Below are 18,269 nucleotides of genomic sequence, written 5' to 3'. Positions count from 1 at the left end.
CCAGGACCTCAGGCATACTAAGCACACACTCTTTAACGCTGAGCTGTGTTCTCCCCCAGGTGTAAATCCTTGACCTAGAAGACCAAAAGATTTTACCAGTGATTTGCAAGATAGTTACAGATGAGTGAGCATCTACATCTTTTTAATTCTTTTTTTGATTCCAGTTTTAAAACTTTTTATTTGCATATTGAAAATTGTACACTCCAGTGATTAAAATCATTTGAACAACAACAACAAAATGACACTTGATTAAGGTGCGTTTCCAGCCTGCAGGACGCCTTGGGCAGCCTGGTGTTCCCCTCGATTTCACGGCGGTCCCGCCCCAGGGCTGCCCATCCCTTTCCTCCCCCACGGCGCACCGCCTCGTCAGTGGTTTTGGTTCTTTGACCTGACCTTAGGCAGCGCAGTCGTCTGAACTTGATGCGGCCTCTTTTTGCGAAACACGCGGTGCGTGTGTGCAGCGCCCGCCCCTGGCACTGGGCCCGCTTGCTTGTCCTGCCTGAGTGCTCCTCTGGAGGCGGCACGTCCCCACCTGTCCCCGTCTCAGCCGGGCCGCTGTGTCAGCTGCGGTCGCACAGGAAATGGGGCTGGACGCCGAGAGCGAGTCCAGGCTGCACGGTGGCCACTGCCACGTGTGCCGCCTGTCTTTATTCGTGCGGATTCATTAGCTGCTCTGGCCCAGCCGGTCACGCGGCGGTTACCGCCGTGGTGCCCGCCACCGTGGCAGCGCGGGTGGCGGGGTGGCCCGTGGACGCGCTGTGCGGTAACGGAGCATGGCTGTGCCACCCATCCTTCCCACGGCCTTCTGACTTTCACCTGTTCCCAAAGTGGACAGCTGCTGGTTTGGTCTCATGAACAGCATCCTGTACTCATCTGAGTTTTTATAATAAATTACATTTTCCTCATTTTTTATTAAGTGGCAGTAATGCTCAGAAAATACTTTACGTGCGCTACCTTTTCTCTAAACTTTGTTGAATCCCATGTAGTTTTCCAGATGCTGTACTAAGCACTGGAAGTAAAACAGTGGTAGATACAGCCTCCGCCTGCGGGGGTTCGCGTTCACTGGGCAAGACTGAGGACTGACTTATAATTCTGGTTCAGTTTGGTGAGTCCCAGCAGCAGTGGTCTGAGCAGAGAGCCTTAGAATAGGAGAGGAAGTGCAGCTGAGTAATCCAGATTGGAGGCATCCTGGAGGGCTTCCTGGAGGAGACGGCTTATGCATGAGCCAGTCTTAGAGAAAGAGTGAGGCACAGAGGGGTGACAGTCAGTGTTCTCCGTGTGGGCGGGCCAGCATAGGTGCGAGCTGGTGGCATCCGGGGAACCTCAGGGAGTGCTTAGTAGCTGCGGTTCGGGGTTGATACGAATGGCCAGACCTGCAGGAGGAGGAGGGCAGTTCACGCGGTGGTACAGAAGCACGTTTAGTCGTGGACTCTGCAGCTTTGATTTTATAGTCGAGGCAGTGCAGAACCATGGAAGCTTTTTAAGCAGAGAACGATACTGATTTGTGAGACTGCTTGCTCTTTCGTTCATTCGGCAGATCCTTATTGCGTGTCCGGTGGCTCTGCGGTGCCAGAGCTGCAGTGGTCTCCCCTCCCAAGAGAGCTTACAGTCCGCAGAGGGACACAGACACCAACCTGACGATTGGCACTTACTTACAAGTCATCGCCAAGTGCTGTAAAGGAAAAGAACAGGATTTCCGGAATAGACAGTAATTCAGTGGCGTTGGAGAGGTTAGGACCTATGTTGATTGAGTGTGCAGAGCGGGTTCAGCCTGGGGCCTGAGGGCGGGAAGCCTGCGCAGGAAGCGTGGGGAGGGGGCGGCGTCAGGAGGAGGGGCGAGCTGACGTGCACGAGGACGACCCCCAGGGGCACCGCACGGTGGCGCGAGTGTGGCAGCGGTGCCAACAGGTGTGTGTTCCTGAGAGCGTTGGAAGCCATGGCAGAGGTCTGAGCAGGGCATGACGTCCTCGGGTTTGTGTTTTTAAAAGATCATTCTGTGTGGAAAGGAACACATATATGACTGAAACATGATGCTGTACGTCAGAAACTGACACAGCATTGTGAACTGACTATACTTCAATTTAAAAAAAAAAAAAAGGACCATTCTGGCTGCAGGAGCGTGGTTTCAGCAGAGCTGAGAGTGGAAGCAGGGAGGTCAGATGAGGGATTAGAGTCGCCTAGGCCACACAGGTCTTTAAAGCAAGGTACCTATCTGCCTGGAAATGCACAAACATTTCCCCCAAGGGTCCGTGGGCACAGCTTCTCAGCGGCTAAGCGTGCTTTTTCCTCAAATTGCTCTGCCTGGGAGGCGTCTGAGGTGTGCACATTCTCTTTTTTCACTTCCCCTTCTCACCCTGCGGTGGGCACCTCCCTCCCCTCGGTCTCACTGTTCTGCATTCCCCTGGGGAGCGAAACCTCTTAAACCACAACCAAGGGGTAATTCCAAGGGCTGGTGTAGAGACAGTGGGCGAGAAGAGCCAGACTGTTTGCAGTTCTCTGTTTTCAGCAGAATCGAAGGGCAGCCAGTGGATACTGGAAGTGATTTTCGATGACGGGCCGCTATGCAGCTTGGGGCACGTAGGTCCCAAGGCTGCGGGACGCCGAGTAGCACTGCCCTAGCCGAACTCCCGTTCCTGTTTATTCTCGTGAAAACGTGCTACTGCTTACGCCTGTGGGAATGAAACCCATTCTAGACCTGATACAGAATCCTGGGTCTCCCCAGCGATCAGTAATGTTCAGCCAGAGACATCTCAACTATCAAACGTAAAAGTTCCACTGATGTCATTAAGATAAAGATGTTTAAGGACAAGACATGTTGTTGATGAGATTTTACACTCTTCATGTTTAATAGTTAGTCTCTCAAAATACCTGATCTTCATCTTAGTTTTGATTGGTCATATGTTACTAGTAATTGTAATGATTACGCAATCCGAAAGAATTTCTTAACAGAGTTATGACCACCGGAAATTTTGTGAATACCAAACTTAGATTTATACATATTTTTGTTGCAGAAAAGTATGAGAGAGGTTCTATACAAAAAATCTAGCACAAAATAAATTTTGTGAGTGCGAGATTTTAAGGAGAGGTAGCACAGAAATACAAGGTCAAAGAGCAAAAGTAAAATGTAAAACTTTCAATCACTGAAGCACAGTTTGTCCTTACGGTTCCTAAATAGATTGGCGTGGATGTCAGGTCACCATGACATTTGTATTTCGTTGGATATTTTCTATTTTAAAAAGGAGTGGTGCTTTATTTTTAAAAAAACAATTTAAAAAATAACATTATATTCTTTGCAATTCTTTAACTTATGATTTAAAAAAATTAGATATCAAGCTAAAATCCTAGCTATATTAACTCTTTAACAGGTATGCAAACACAATCGCGCAGAAGACCCCGGTCCAGGAGAGGCCGGGCAGATCAGGCTGAGCAGATCACATCCTGGCAGGGGAAATGGGGAAAAGTGGTGGATTTAGCATGCCTTTTAGAAATAGAGCTTAAAAGATTGGATGAATTGGATGTGTGAGTAAGGGTGAAAGAGAAAACAGAAATGATCTTCTGGCTCCTGGCAGGTCAGCTGTGGTTCCACGTTGTGAGGTGAGAAGGTCTGAATGACCTTCGTGTTCAAGGTCTCGTTCGAGGATGACAGTCAGGAAATTGCGCTGCAGGCCGTTGGCTCTGCCAGGAGCAGTGGTGGGAAGTCCCACGTCAGGTTGGGGTTTCCAGCCCAGCTCTCCCTCCTGAGGCCCAGGCTGTCTGCTCCATGTCTTGACTCCAGTCTCTCATGGACAGCTCCACCGAAACTGTCCAGACTCAGAGCTCGTGGCTTCTGCCCTCAAGGCAGCCTTTTCATCTCTTCTGAGAAAACGCTCTTGTCCTAAGAGCTCAGGTTCGGCGTGGTCAGTGTCGGGACAGTCAAGTCCAGTCAGGGCAGAGGCGACAGGTTAGGGGCAGAGGATGTATACTCTGATGCTCCAGTTCAGAGAGCCACCCCGGGACCTGTCACATAGCAGCTGTGTTGCGCGGCAGCTAAGCAGCGCCTTCTCAAGTGAGAAGCCTCGGTGGAATTGCGGTTCCCTCGCTCGGGACTCGTGGTCTCCGGCGGGCCTGCTGTGCCCGCCCCTGAGCTGTCGAGGAGGTGCTGAGGGCAGCGCTGCGGGGTGCCGGCTTCCTCAGAGAGGGGCCGCGGGTGTGGCGCTCGTAGTAGCGAGCTGTAGCCCGCTGACGCTGCTGTTGTCACTGCCTCTGCCCCCGGCAGCTCCCGGGGGAGGGCTGGCCGACCAGCCTGAGGCCCCAGAGAAACTCAGCATCTCCAGGCCCTGCCCGGTCGTGCTGTGCCAGTGATGGCGTGCTGAGCATGAGAAGTTCCCCTGTGCACACAGCATGTTTAATCCTTGTGACCTGAGGAAGTCCTTGCCCCCTCCCGTTGCCTCGCCTAGAATTTGTAGCGTCACCTGAGGACGCCACAGCCAGCTGTCAGGTTGGTCACATGGGCACTGTTTTTGTCACTGGGTTACTCACTGCCTGAGAGTGTGTCTTAGGTCAGTGCGGGATCTGAGTCTGTCCACTACCTTCCAGTTTCCTTCTAGGGTTTCCTCATAGAGATCGTTTGGGAAGCTGTAGTGAATGACCAGAAAGGTGTCCTCGGGCTGTTTTCCCCTTTACAGAGTCATGTGTTCTTTGGTTTCCTGTAGGAAGGAAAAAGGGAAAGAAAAAAAAAAACCTTTTCAGCACCATTTAAAACAAAATATACATTTTACATCATATTTTACATTTACATAATAAATACACATTTTACATACATACATAATATACATCATGCTTAGACCTTATTCCTGGAAGTAAGGAGTTAACAGCATGTTTAGGATGAAAAAGATTGTGTCTGATCCTCATAACTTTAAATTAAAATTGGAAATATCTGTTTGAATATTTATGACTTTCTTCCCCTTAAGAACACAGGTGTGCGCACACACACACACACACACACACACACACACACACATTTCCTACGGACCAAAAATACCTAGAAAACATGGTTTTTTTCCCCCAGTAGCAGTGTACACTCCTAGTGCTCACATGTGGTCTCTGAATACCATTCCCCATTAGAAGGATTTGAATTCTAAATAAGTTCCTTTTTCACTTTTGACATAAATTCTGTGAAGGTGCGTTTTTCTTCCCAGGCGCTTGGTCGCTCCTGAAGCCTCCGTAGCCTTTGCAGCACCCCTGTCCAGCAGAGCGTGGCGATGGCGGGGAGGTCTTGTTTCTTCTGGCCAAGACGTTTCTATTAAATTCCTGACACGTGGCTGGAGCACCAGGAGAACCCAGTTTTCCCATTGATTTAGCTTTAATTACACTTAACGGCCACGTCTGTCTAGTGGCCAGTGTGGGGGACAGCGGGGCCCTCTGACGTGTTGGGGGGATGCGTAGCCACCTACCCAGACGCACGCCTACAGCAGCTGTACTTGGTTTTTCTCCGGAGTCGGACGGAGTTGCAGCAAGTCCTGAAGTACACAGGCACGTGCACTTCTGCTTGTCACTGGTCCTTTTTTCAATTTCATTTTTGGAAAATCATCCGTGGTCTTAAAACACGTTTGTCAAAAGTAATTTTTCATTTAAGAAATAGTGGGGAAAAAAGAAAGGATGGGAAAATATGAGATGGCATAATTGTGTGTGTTACCCCATATCCACATAAGTTCGACTTACAGGGTGAGCAGTGGAGCTGGGAGAGGAAACGGGTAGAGCGGTTACGTGAGTGAGAAAGAGACATCTGTCCACCGTGAGGCTGTGCCTCCCAGCGTTGTTAAAAGGTAGTGGCTTTAGATACGTCATTTACTTCATTTATTCCATTATTCATTCAATTACTGTTTATCGAGAGGTGCTGCCTTCTCTAGTGGAGTGAAGCTCGGCGAGGGCTGGGCCGCGTCTGGCCCACTCTTGTGCCCTGGGTACCTGCCCCCGTGTCTGGTGCGTGGCGTTCGCTGCATATTTATCGAGTGAATGAGTGAACTTTAATTCCGACCACCTGAATGTTTGTACGCCTAGTAACAGCAACATTTCTTTATTTACTAAACAATTTAAAGTTTCATGATAATTTTATGATTTTTACAGACATTACCAAAATTTTTTAAAAGAAATACATGTTTTTATTCTTTGCTGCCGTTCCCTTCCACAGGATTTGGTGACGCACTTTGTCCTCGGATCAGAAAAACTCAAAGGAGTTCAGAATTGTAAGGACTCAGAATAGATCTTATTATCTGAGCACAGCTTACTTTTTTCAGTGCTTCATTTGAAAGCACGGTAGCCAGAATGGAAAAGTAAGATTAGAAGCCATCGCTGTCCGTGACCTGTCCTTCAGCGGGGAGTGGGGGTTTGTGTGTCCTGGGACTGACCTGTCAGCCCCCAGGAGCCACCTGCGTGTCTGAAACAGCAGCAGGCCACGGTCATGAAGCCACGTGAAGACTCGACATTCCGTGTAGCAGATGGGGACAGAGGTCAGATTGCTACGACCCCACCTTGTGTCCTTCCTGATACTTGTGACCGTCGCCGTAAATCTGACATTTGGTTTTTCATTCGGTTGGTGTCGTCTCTCCCCACCTTAAAAACAGGTTCATAACGTTATTGAGATTGTTTCCTGTTATGTAAGGCTATAGTGGGCTACATTTATAGTTCTAGAGGTTTCTTAAGACACCTTAGATTCTTTTTCTTTACTTACCCCTTTATGTCTTAAACTGATTTCTGTGTCAGGAATGACGGGGATTTTTGACGCCAGTAGCGGAGCAGCCTGGAAGCATCACAAATACAAAGGTGTTTCGCAGAACTTATGCAAGAAAGTTCAGTTGTGAGTTAGCAGTGTAAGCTGTGCTCTTAAAGCAGTTCCCTGGCTCCTGCAGAAGTCATCATTTTCATCACTGCCCAGACTGGAGACACTGCTGTTATGAAACATTTTACTGACAAACATGGAAAGTATGTTTTTCACGTTCAGGGATCTGAGGAGATGTGACCGTTATCTCTTTGCCATTGTGTGGTCATTTCTGTGTTCAGATCAGGCTCTGTCCAGAGGAACCTAGTAAGTTCTGTCGTAGACTCTTGCTCTGATGTCAGTGAGTTTGCGTCTCCTTTGTTATGGTGACTGGTTATGAAATCAGCCACTTGACAGACCCTGAAGTGAGACTGCTGGAAATACGTCATGTCTGCCTTCATGGTGACAGCTGGCTACAAAACAAACCCCACCAGAGCCATTCTGCAGTTGACAGGGGACTTCAAAGGCCAACAGGGCTGCCACTTCAAAGAGAATTCTGCCATCTCTGGCTTGTTGAAAGAAGAAGTTAAATGGCTGTACCCTGCCGTGGCAGAAGTCTCCATGTTTAGACTTTTCCTTCTTCCGATCTCAGAGCGATGTATGCAGTGGGCTTTAAGTTAAAGGAATGATGCGGTCTGCAGTCATGGCAGCGCAGCGTTATTCTGCGTTTCAGTCCCACTTATTAAGGGAAGTTACCCAAATATGTTCAAATAACAGCAAGTCTGGAAACTCCAATGTTTCAGACAGGGAAACGTTAAAAGAAGAGTTGAAACTCTGTATTAGTGTCGTGGCCACCTGTACAAGAGTGGAATAGTAAGTCAGATGGTGAATTAAAATGAAACTCTCGGCAGGGAGGGGGTAGCTCCGTGGTAGAGTGCCTGCTTAGCATGCATGAGGTCCTGGGTTCAATCCCCAGTACCTCCATTTAAAAAATAATAATAATAACGAAATAAATCTAATTGCATGCCCCAAAACAACAAAAAACAAACAATAAAACTGAAGTTAAAAAAAAAAAAAGTGAAACTCTTGGTGTATTTTTAAAACTCTCCTTTAGTTTCTCCTTTGAATTTTTACCCCTTTAGTAGAATTAGATTCTGAATGTCGACAGTAAGAATGATGGGCAACTAAAACCTGTCATCTCAGGGCCGATTTGCATGGTTTAAGCTGGCATTTCTCTATTTTTTAGTAACTCTGTACTTAAAATTTTGAACTACCTTGTACTTTAAAAAATCTTACCCAATTATGCTAGATACAGTTGTGAGATAATTACTTCATCTTTGTATTAAATGAACAAGCAGAGACCTCAGAGTTTTAATAAAATTTTCATTAGATCAGAATACTAGCAAGCATCTTCAAGAACAACAAGGAAAAGACAGAAACATGAATTCTTTCTGCTCGAATGGCTTTTTCTTAATTGCACGGTTTCCCTCTGTCCTGTATATTACAGAAGGGTAAAGCTAAAATCCCTAAGTTCTTTCACTCTGAACTTCTGTTTTCTTATTTCCTCCTTACATAAAATAAAAAAGTTAGACTTGCCAGAAACTGGAGCCCCTCTGACTTCCTCTGTGATGTTGCCAGATGGGGTCAGTAGACAACAACTGAAGAAATTCTGAAGGAAAACTGGAGCCCCCAGGAAATACCACATGCGATGGTTGTGACCAAAAAAACAATCTCTGTATGTATCAGTAGTTCGTAAAGTAACTCTTAGAATAATACGCTCGTGGTTGTCATCATAGTTTCTTCCTCTTGAAAATCTTTTGATGAACTAGTACATGATTCTGTTATTCTAGAAGTTCAGGAAATATCTATGTCTCTGAATTCCAGCTTGATTTTTTCCCCCTTTTTATTCAACAATAAGAACCACATCTATGTTTTCATAAGTTAAAATCAAATGAAAGAATTAACTGCAGCAGAAAAGAAATGAAACCTGGGCACCCCCTAAAATGAGCCGCGGAGCTGAGGGCCCGCGTCTGTGGACCCAGGGTTTCAGAGCAGGTGTGTTTTTGTCCTGCCGTCTGAGCCGTGTGCGCCTGCAGCGGGAAGTGCTTTTGGAGTCTTTGTGGCAGATCTGTAACAGACCATACTTAGTTTGCTTGAAGTGAGTTCTTGGGGTGTTTGGCCCTTATTCTGTTACCACCTGCTGAGAAGTTTGATAAGCCGAGTTACTGGCGATGGGGGCGCCCCTCCAAGGTCAGGCTGAAGGTGAAGGCGTAAGCTCCAGATGCCTTCCCACTGATCGTCATATGCAGTCCGTATTCTCCTTGGCTGCACCTTCCTGGATGTTTTTCCTGAAGAAATCCGCACAGCAGGGCATAGCCTGCACCGCAGGCCACGTTTGTACGCAGCGTGGCCCCAGCTCTGGGTTGGCGCTCCCTGTCCCGTCTCTCGTCTCCATTATTAAAGAATGAAGGGGGGGTGTTTGTGCCAAGTGCATGGAGCCGGAAGCCAAGCGATGCGGGTTCGGTTTCTTCTGTTTGTTAGCTGTGATTTCGGCAAGTGCAGTCATCTTTTAAGCCTCAGCTCTCACCTGTGTGGAGTGAAGGGTTACCCCATACGTGTTTTGTAGCCGATAAAGGCGGTATTCAAATGCTGAGTCCTATTCTTAGGGCCAGAATAATCCTGCGTGTGTGTGTGTGTGTGTGTGTGTACGTACACGTACACACACACGCCCACGTGATAGGAGCTCCCGCTTGGTATCCTTGGTTGCCAGACATTAAATCTCAGACTTACTTTCCTCCTCTGGCTAATAATAAACATTTGATAAGGTCAAACAGCTGTCTTTGTCAATATTTGTAACCATTTTCCAGGCGTTATATTGAAATAATACGTTTTCTTCTCAAAATGTGTCTCTAATTACTGAACCATCACTCTGTTTACTTCTTGGTAGCTGTTTGATTTTTGTTTTTGTTGTTGAAAACGTAGGGAAACAGTGTGAGGTTGTTTTACTCCACTGTTCACTTGACCTTAGAGGAAGATGCTCTGTCCCCTGCTGGTGACGTTAAGCTCGTGAGGGGTTGGCTGTTTTCTGTAATAAAGTAGAATTGAAGTTTTCTCCATCTGAAATAACCAGATGATTTCAGCTAAGGAGGAAATTTCTTCCCCAAATCTGGACAACTTACACAGCCCTCCAGCACACGCTTGACCCTGTTATCTTGACTTCCTGGTGACGCAGAAGCTTTTGTTTTTTTCAGGAGAGAACTTACCAGAGCTTGAAGTTCAAGAGAAAGTCTTGTCCCTCCTTCTCTTTTTGTGTTTCTTCTCCCGAGTTACTCTCCCAGATGCAGGAGAGTGTACAATGCCCTGGCTTCCTTGGTTCCGCTGCTAGAGAAAGAAAAAGGCATGTTACTGAGATGGTTTCTGTCCTCCTTTCTTACAGGAGTAGAAGCGGAGCCAAGGAGTTAATGTGCACCAGGGAATCACTAATTTTACATTTTCATTGGTTCTGGCACAGCCTACTTGTTGCTAAAATAAGCAAATTATGGGAGACATCAATCAAGTAGCAGTCTTCTGCCAAAAATAGTTTTCAGTGCTTAATTCAGATTTGTAGCTTTTAGGGTTTTTGTTTGTTTGTTTAGCTTTCAGTTTTGATGCTGTGTTACCAGAAAATCTCAATAGAATGGCAGTGAGGTGGACACTGGCCCTTCCTGAAGCCTCCCTCCAGCCTCCGGGACTCGGACGCTGAGAGTCCCACCAGCAGGAGGACAGTGCTTTGCTCTGAAGACGTGCACCCACGTGTCACCGATGCCTGTCCTTTCAGGCTCCGCTTAGGAGTGAGGGTGCTTATTACAGGGTTTATCTGCCCACGCCCTCTCTGAAATGATTTTTTTTTTAAAATGGAAAATTGAGATGGCTTGAAAAACAAGCATTTCTTTCATATGGTTTTGTTTCCTCTCTTTTTAAATTTATCTTCAGTTGAGGGTTGCCACAGCATGATACTGCTGGAAACTTCCAGGCAGTTGCCAGTGAAGGACGGCGGGGTCGGTAACGTAGCCCCTGCGCAGGCCAGCCCTCACGGTGGGCACCTGCCAGCCACACGTGTCAGTAGGTGTCCTGGGGGGAGGGGATGCGCATTCTGAGGGACGATGAGAACATTCTGTAAGCGCCTCACCCAGCGGCACGTGAATTATCTAAGGTGTCACCTTGCGGTGCTGACTTACTGGAGAGCTGCCGCAGTATCTGGAAAGCCAAGGCACGTCGGGACCCCCAGAGTTGAGCTGTGGAAATACGCTTCCTGTGGTCTCTTCTTCAGCTCTGTCTGTGACTTCCCCTCATGTTTGGGTTCTTCGTAAAGTCAGGAATGAAAGATGCTGGGAGCATTTGACGTCCCTCAGTTTGACGTATTGCTGAATTCCCTGGGATCCGTTACCATTAGGTTACCTCAAAATACTATTTTTTATTTTCAATAAACTAATAGGAAGTTATAATCAACACTAACATGTAAGTCACATGCATTTAAATGGGGACTAAAAAAATAAAATTAAAAATAAAAAAATAAAAAATTTACCTTCTTATCTTAGTGGCATCAGATTTGTTTTGCTTTAGTCAGAAGTGCCCGCCCTCTTCGGAGAAGCCGGGAGCGAGGTCTGCCTTCCCCGTGTTGCTCGGGGCTTGCCCGCCGCAGCCCAGCTCTGTAGCTCTCCTCGTCCTTTTTCCTCTTCCCACCCGGTCATGGGTTCACATGTCTTCATTCATTCGCCCGTTCGACAGACGGTCACCGCGCGTCTTCTCCGTGCGAAGCCCGGCACGGACGTTCTCACTTTCCTCCTGGAGCCGTTTCCACCGCCTTTGCCTGAAGTGTGGTCTGGCGTCTCCCGCGGACCCCGGCGGCCGCTCTGTGATAAACATGTGTTCCTCCTGAACCTGGGGGTTGGAGGTGGGCCCCTCGCCCTTCCTGTTTCCTGTTGCGCCTTCAGGCCGCTGTTCAGGCACACTCTTACAAGAATCTTCGAGGCTCATGCTGGCTGGCTGCGGGCTCTGGGGTTTTCGGGGGAGACTTCCGTTCCCTCACTGAGCTCAGAGTCTGCGTGGGTAACCCGTGTGTCTGTCTCTCGGGGCCCCACCTGAGAGCTCGCCGCCTCCACCGCCTGCCTTCATTCCGGGTGCGGCCTCCTGGAACTCGGTCACCTGGTCCACCTCTGGACCCGCTCATCACAGCATCTTCTCCCTGACCTCAGTTTCCTGTCCTTTTCCTTTTCTGGTTCAAGTATTCCCACTGCAGCCATCCTTCTGCATCACTTGAGCTCCGGTGTCTCTTTCTGCTTTATACTGACCCCTGGCCCTGTCTTTGCTTCCCTCTCTGTTCAGCTTGGACTCCTTGGGGCACTATTTTAGCCTTTCTGATTTGGACTTTCTAAATTTTCTTGCTCCTCCGTGTAGTCACGTCCTTTGCTACCTTCTTGTTGCTTTTGGGATAAAAGCCAAAACCCTTCTGCCTCTTCTTTCCTTTCCTGCCGTATTTGCACCTCCTTCCCCTTGTTCCCAGGGCTTCTCGGGGATACTCTGGTCCTGTGTGTCTTCTCCCATGGGTGTGTGCCTTCCCCCTTCAGGGCTGCTCAGCATACTGGGCCCTGGAGCTGGAAAGCTGTCTGCTCCTCACCTTCTCCGTGACTTTCCTGGGGAACCTTTCTCTAGGTCCCCAAAACGTAGGTCAAGGCCTCAGGTTACTTATCTTCGTGGCATCCTGTACTTCCTTAAATAAAACTATTCACGGCTCGTGAGTGTACATTTATGAATGTTATTAACTCATGACCGTATCTCTGTGTGGACTCTAAGCTCGAGAGCAATAGGAAAACGTGTTTCTGTCCTGCCCTCGTGGTGTCACACACACAGTACCGCGCACGTGCTGGGAGTTCAGTACTTGGGGGTGGGAGAGGAGGGAGAGAAGAGGAAGGATAAAAGATGCAGAAGTGGGCCTGGGAGCAGTCCCCAGAGTGAGTGGCTGGCTGTAACTGTGGAAACCTGTGTCGGGACCTTGTGGACACTGACCCGTTGCAGCAGAGCAGCATTAACTGTGGATACGGTGGGGTGTGCGTAGGCTGGGTCCTCGCTCCACCGCCTCTGGCGGAGTAAGGCCCTTCAGCCCACCAAGCCTGTTAACTCTTCTGTAAAAGTGAGGATGGTAACGATAGCTCATACCTGCATCACAGGGTCGTTGTGAGGATTTAATGAGACGACACGTGACGTGCGCAGAGCACCTCCAAGCGTCCCAGCCACGGCGCGTGCCTCCCCCGTGATAGCCACGCGGCCCCTGGTTGTGAAGTGCCGTGCTGTGGCGTGTGGCTCGTCAGAGAACCTCCACCCGCTGGGCAGAAGGACGTGTTGGGATAAGAGAGAAGATTCCTAGTAGAGATGCTGGCACACGTGTCTTGGGAGTTCTGTAAATTCGGGTTCTCGGTAGTAGTGGTTGTGCGACGCCTGGAACAGCCGGCTGCGTGGACGCAAGTTCCCACTCGTGCTTCAGACATGCTTCTCAGCTCCGGAGCTAGGAAACCTTTTTTTTTTTTTTTTTTTGTAACTGTATAGCAGAGTGGGTCTTGTTCTAGAACTTCATCGGAAACAGGAAAACTAGTGGACTTACATGGAAAACTGGCCTACAGGATGGATGCTCCACCCCCAGGTGCTCCCCCCCTTTTTTCTTCTAAACCTTTTTTTGCCTGTGGAGACTTACACCTCTTACCTTCCCATGGAACTGTAACAAGACCTTCCATCAGCGCCTTGGAGGCCACGGAGAGTGTTTGCCCTGGGTTGTGGAACAGAAGGCGGGAACCAGAGGTGCGGTCCGTGCCAGCACCTGCGGCACCCAGCTGCCTTGCTGTCTTAGGGAAGCGGGTCCGCGGGGAAGCCGGAGTTGGTTCCCTTCTTACTCTGAGTAAAAGTCTATTAGCTGGTGATTTCAGCAAACCGTCTGGTCCTGCTGGCACCGCACATGGTCAAGCCCTGCGCTTTCTCCTTGATACGTTAGTGGACGCGATCAAGTTACATACTTGAGTCCCAGGTGTTTTTTTTTTTTTTTTTTTTTTTTAATGTCTTAAAACATACGCTTCTGGAAATCAGACTGGGACCAGAGCACATTTTAAAGTTGTGGCGACTGCCCGCGTTGTTCGGTGTGGCGCGGCTCCTCTTTCCTCCCCTTCAGCTTTATCACCTCCCTTCTCAGTGACCGCGCCCAGAGTCAGCCACAGCTGCAGGAGGTGGGCGCGCCGTGGGGTGTGTGTCCGGGTGGCAGCAGCTGAATGTGCTCCCTGGGACGGTGGAAAAGTCTCAGAAAGGGGAGCATTTCAGTTTGACTTTGAAACTGTTCCCCAGGCTTGCAGCCAGAGCACAGATTAGGTGATTCGTCGGAAGTCCTGGTTTATGGCACCGCTCTTGGGTTAAATGCGAAAATGCTGTAAAACGTATTTAGATACATATATGACCTGAGGTAGAAATGCCCTGAGGGTCTGGCACTCAAATGGATGGGAGAATCCAGCAGTCTTGAAGAAAGTTATGTTTTACCGACAAGAAAACTCAGTACGTGTGAGTTTGGGATGAAAGGTGAACCATGTCTGTAACCCTGGCAGGTCAGAGGCTGGAAGACAACCTCCAGAGGAGCCACGGAAGACGGCTGATGAAGTACGTGTTCGTAAGTGGGCAAGAAAGGGGAAGACTCTCAGGTCGGGATGAATAGAAAGGGAATTCACAGGCAAGCACTCTGTGCACTGGTGGACGCGGGTTTTGGTCAAAGGCCCATGGCAGCCCGAGGCGGAGAGTCCAGCAGACAGCCAGCCCTCCCCTCTTTGTATAAAACGGGTCCATACGCCCCAGGTTGGCCGGCTTTGGTGAGACTAAACGAGGAAAAGAAAGCACAGCAAACAACTTCTGGATGATAAAAGGCACATAAACCCAAGTCCTGCAAGGGTGAAAAAGATACGGGATATCTTTGCCAGGACACTTGAAAACTTAGACTACATGAGCAAATGCCAAGAAAAACGGAACTTAGCAAAACTAGCTGAATGTGGGGAAAAAAAAAAAAAAGCCTTGGAAAAAAAGAGTTAGTAATAAAACTTTTTCCCACAAGTTTCAAGGCCAGAGAATTATATTAATGATTTTTATTAGACATACAAGGAACAAACAATTTCAGCCTTGCAGAAACAATTCCAGAGAACTTTTAAAAGGGACGTACTTTACAAGGCTAGCATAACTTCACACCAAAACCTGACAAGGCTCACACAGGAAAGACCTGTCTCAACCATGAGTGTAAATGCAAAACTTCCTGCACAAAATGTTGCCAGGTCAACATTAGTGTACGTGAAAGAGAAAGAAATGCTTGAAGAGGTTAGGTTTGTTCCAGGAGTTCAAGACTGGTATCAATCATCAGGAGCCTAATTACTGTCGTCAACACGTGAAAATACGGTAGGAGGAAATGCATGTGATCACCTCGAAAAACATAGAAACTTGGCATTGATTCGTCATTTAAAAAAGTCCTTAACTGGCTAGCAGTAGACGGGAATTTCCTGCTAGAGGACAGCGACTAAACATTACACTGCTTACTTACGGATAAAACTTAGAAAGTGTTCCCTTTATGACCAAGAATGAGACGGAATGCGTGCTGTCATCATTTCTGTAGGCTTTCCAGACCGTGCAGCGAGGCAAGTAAGGATCGTGAGATAAGAGAGAGCACTGTCATTAAGTTATGCCACGGTTGTCTACGTCGCAAGTGAAAAATCCAGAAAGAGTGTCTGAATCAGCTGCTGGATACAATATCAATGTACGGAAATGAGTTGCACTTTTATAACCTGCACCAAAGTGAAAATTGCATTTTTAAAAAGATACTATTTAACATAACATCGAAAAAGTGTGAAGTGTCAGAGAATAAATACAAGAACGTTTGAGATCTTCGTGGGAAAATCATAAACCTCGTTTGAAAGATACTGAACTCCTAACATGTCTCTCTCTCGTGAACTGTTCTACAACGGTGCCTGGGCTGTGGTAGACCCGATGTTCTTTGCAGGAATTCCAGAGTAGCTGACGTGCTCTTAGACATCAAGCCTTGTAAAGCTGTAATAATTAAGACAATGTGGGTCTGGTGTAGGAAGGGGCAGACCAGCGGATCGTCACAGGAAGCACAGGAACTTGCCCATGCTTCTGGGGACACACGATGATTGTCAGAGGTGAAGATAGAATGGATTTTTCAATAAATGGTGCTGAGACATTGGATTTCCCTATGGGGAAAAAAAATGAAATTAGACCCCTACCTCACATCGTACAAAAGAAATCCATTCCAGGTGGATTGAAGACAAAATGTGAAATGCATGCAGCGCTTTAAAACTCTTGGAAAGCTTCTCAGTCAGGTGTTGTGTGACAGCCGCAGAGGAACAGGAGCAGATTGTGATGGTTCTTTCTGTACGTCAGCCTGCCTGGGCCACGAGGTGCGCAGGTGTCTGTCCAGGCTTTATTCTGGGTGTTTTTGGATGAGATTAGCATTTAAGTCAACAGACGAGCAAAGCCGATTGCCCCCCGTCATGTGGGTGGACACATCCTGCTCTGTTCACGCCTCCCAGTCAGTTTAAGGCTGGACTAGCACAGAAAAGATCTCCCCAGAGAGAAGTGAACTCTGCCTGAGTGATTGGAGCTGAGACTTCGGCTTCTGCCTGCCTGGGGCTTGGACTGAAACCCTGGCTCTCCGTGGTTTCGAGCCTGCCGGCCTCTGTCTGCTCTCGGAGTCCCCAGCTGTCTGCTCCCTCTCAGACCTTGGCGCTTGGCAGCTTCCACAATCACCTGAGCCAGTTCCTTATAAAACATGCGTCACACATATTCCTTGTTAATATATATTTTATAGTACGTTTAACATAGCGTAGTACTATAGTGTCGTTGCGGTATGTTTATTCTATTTTAATTAATTAATGTGTTTTGTTCATCAGGGTATGTACTGACAGCAGTGTGTGCGTGCATACGTGCGTGCGTGTGTGTGTATGGGCACACACACGCACACACGTGCTCCACTCAGTGCGTGTGCTGCCGGCTCTGCTCCCCCGGACAGCGCTGACTAACACACACACAGCAAGCAGCACTGTTTCTCGGTCACACCGACTGGAGGTTAGTGCGGTCAGCTCTGCTTTAGCTGTTGACGGAGGTGTCTTGTCTTACTGGCTCATTCGTGGACCCAGCTGAGCGGCAGCAGCTACTCAGAGCATGGCTTCCTTGGCGGTGGTGGAAATGCCCCTAACCACACAGGCTGGAAGCCCCAGTTGGCGTCTGGTCTGCTAGCATCCCATTGCCCAAGCAAGTCACATAGCCAGGCCAAAACCAAGGGTCGGAGAAGTGTGCTCTGCCCACCGTGAGGCCACGGCGAGGGTGTGGGTGGATAATAGAGGCCGTAACTGCAGGGGAGCAGCTGTCACCACCAGCTCAGCCTGTCCCTGGCAGCCATATAGAAGTAGGAGATATCGTATGACTTGGGTGCAGGAAGAGATTTCTTAAACAGGATGTAAAAGTTATAAATCCTGACATAAAGGTGTAGTAAATTCAGTTACATTAACATATTTCTGATTGTCAAAAGACACCACAATGAAAATAACACATAAACCACCCGCTGGAGGAAGTTTTCTGTGCATGAAACTGATGAAAGATGTCTAGAATGTTCACTCGTGTGTTTGAGGCACCTCCAGACCAAGAAGGAGGAGGTGGACAAGCTGGGGGAGGCGGGCAGAGGTCTGACTGAGAGTTTCACGGGAGCAGCGCCAATGCTGCGTAAATAAATGGAATGTTTAACCTCGCCGATCGTTGTTGAAGTGATCAAAGAACCTGGTGAAACTGAGAAAGCAACCGTGAGAAAGTCTGAACCGACTGATCGGCATTATTGCTAAAAGTGAGACCATCACCGTGTGTCTCTGTGTGATGTAGTGAGTGCACACCTTCCCTGTGGAGCACTGCTGTCAGAAAGGCAGAACAAGCCCGAACTGCCTTGACGCTCTTGTCAAAGATCAGCTGACCGTAAAAGTCAGGGTTCACCTCTGGGCTCTGAGTTCTTCCCGCTGGTCTTCCTGTCCGTCCTGCCGCCAGTACTGTCCCGAAACTCACAGTAAGTTTTGAAGTCAAGAAGTGTGAGTCCTCCAACTTGATTTTTCTTCTTTCCAATGACTTTTCTTTTTTTGGCTCTCTTTCATTTCCATATGAGTTTCAGGATTAGCTTGTCAGTTTCTGCAAAAAAAAACAAAAACCCACGGAGCTTTCATAGGGACTTGCCTGAACCTCTGGATCAGTTTGGAGAGAAGGGCCATTGTAACAATGGTAAGTCTTTCGTCCATGAGCGTGTCTTCTTTGCATTTGTTTACATCTTCTTTACTTCCTTTCGGCAGCCTTCATGATTCTCAGCGTGAGTCTCACCTTTCTTCTGTTAGACTTACGCCTGGGCATTTCCTTCTCGTTGACGCTGTGTCAAATGGGATGGTTTTCTCAGTTCCGTTTTCAGACTGCCCATGGCCTGTGTGGACGC

At 48.1% G+C, this 18,269-nt stretch overlaps 1 protein-coding gene and 1 long non-coding RNA gene across 15 annotated transcripts in view; one reads left to right on the top strand and one right to left on the bottom strand.

The window, feature by feature from the left end:
- The window catches only part of ERC1 (ELKS/RAB6-interacting/CAST family member 1), a 289,429-nt gene that overhangs the window by 156,828 nt on the left and 114,332 nt on the right, over positions 1–18,269 (top strand). The gene's annotated exons all lie outside the window — the stretch shown is intronic.
- On the bottom strand, positions 2,104–11,737 carry LOC135319295 (uncharacterized). Its single transcript, XR_010377760.1, has 3 exons — positions 11,301–11,737; positions 10,000–10,117; positions 2,104–4,685 (listed from the first exon to the last, which is right to left on the bottom strand). It is a non-coding gene; the product is annotated as an uncharacterized LOC135319295 (long non-coding RNA).

This window comes from Camelus dromedarius, chromosome 25 (assembly GCF_036321535.1).
Source record: "Camelus dromedarius isolate mCamDro1 chromosome 25, mCamDro1.pat, whole genome shotgun sequence".
In the NCBI taxonomy this organism is placed as follows: domain Eukaryota; kingdom Metazoa; phylum Chordata; class Mammalia; order Artiodactyla; family Camelidae; genus Camelus; species Camelus dromedarius.
This window is presented reverse-complemented; position numbering and strand designations above follow the sequence as displayed.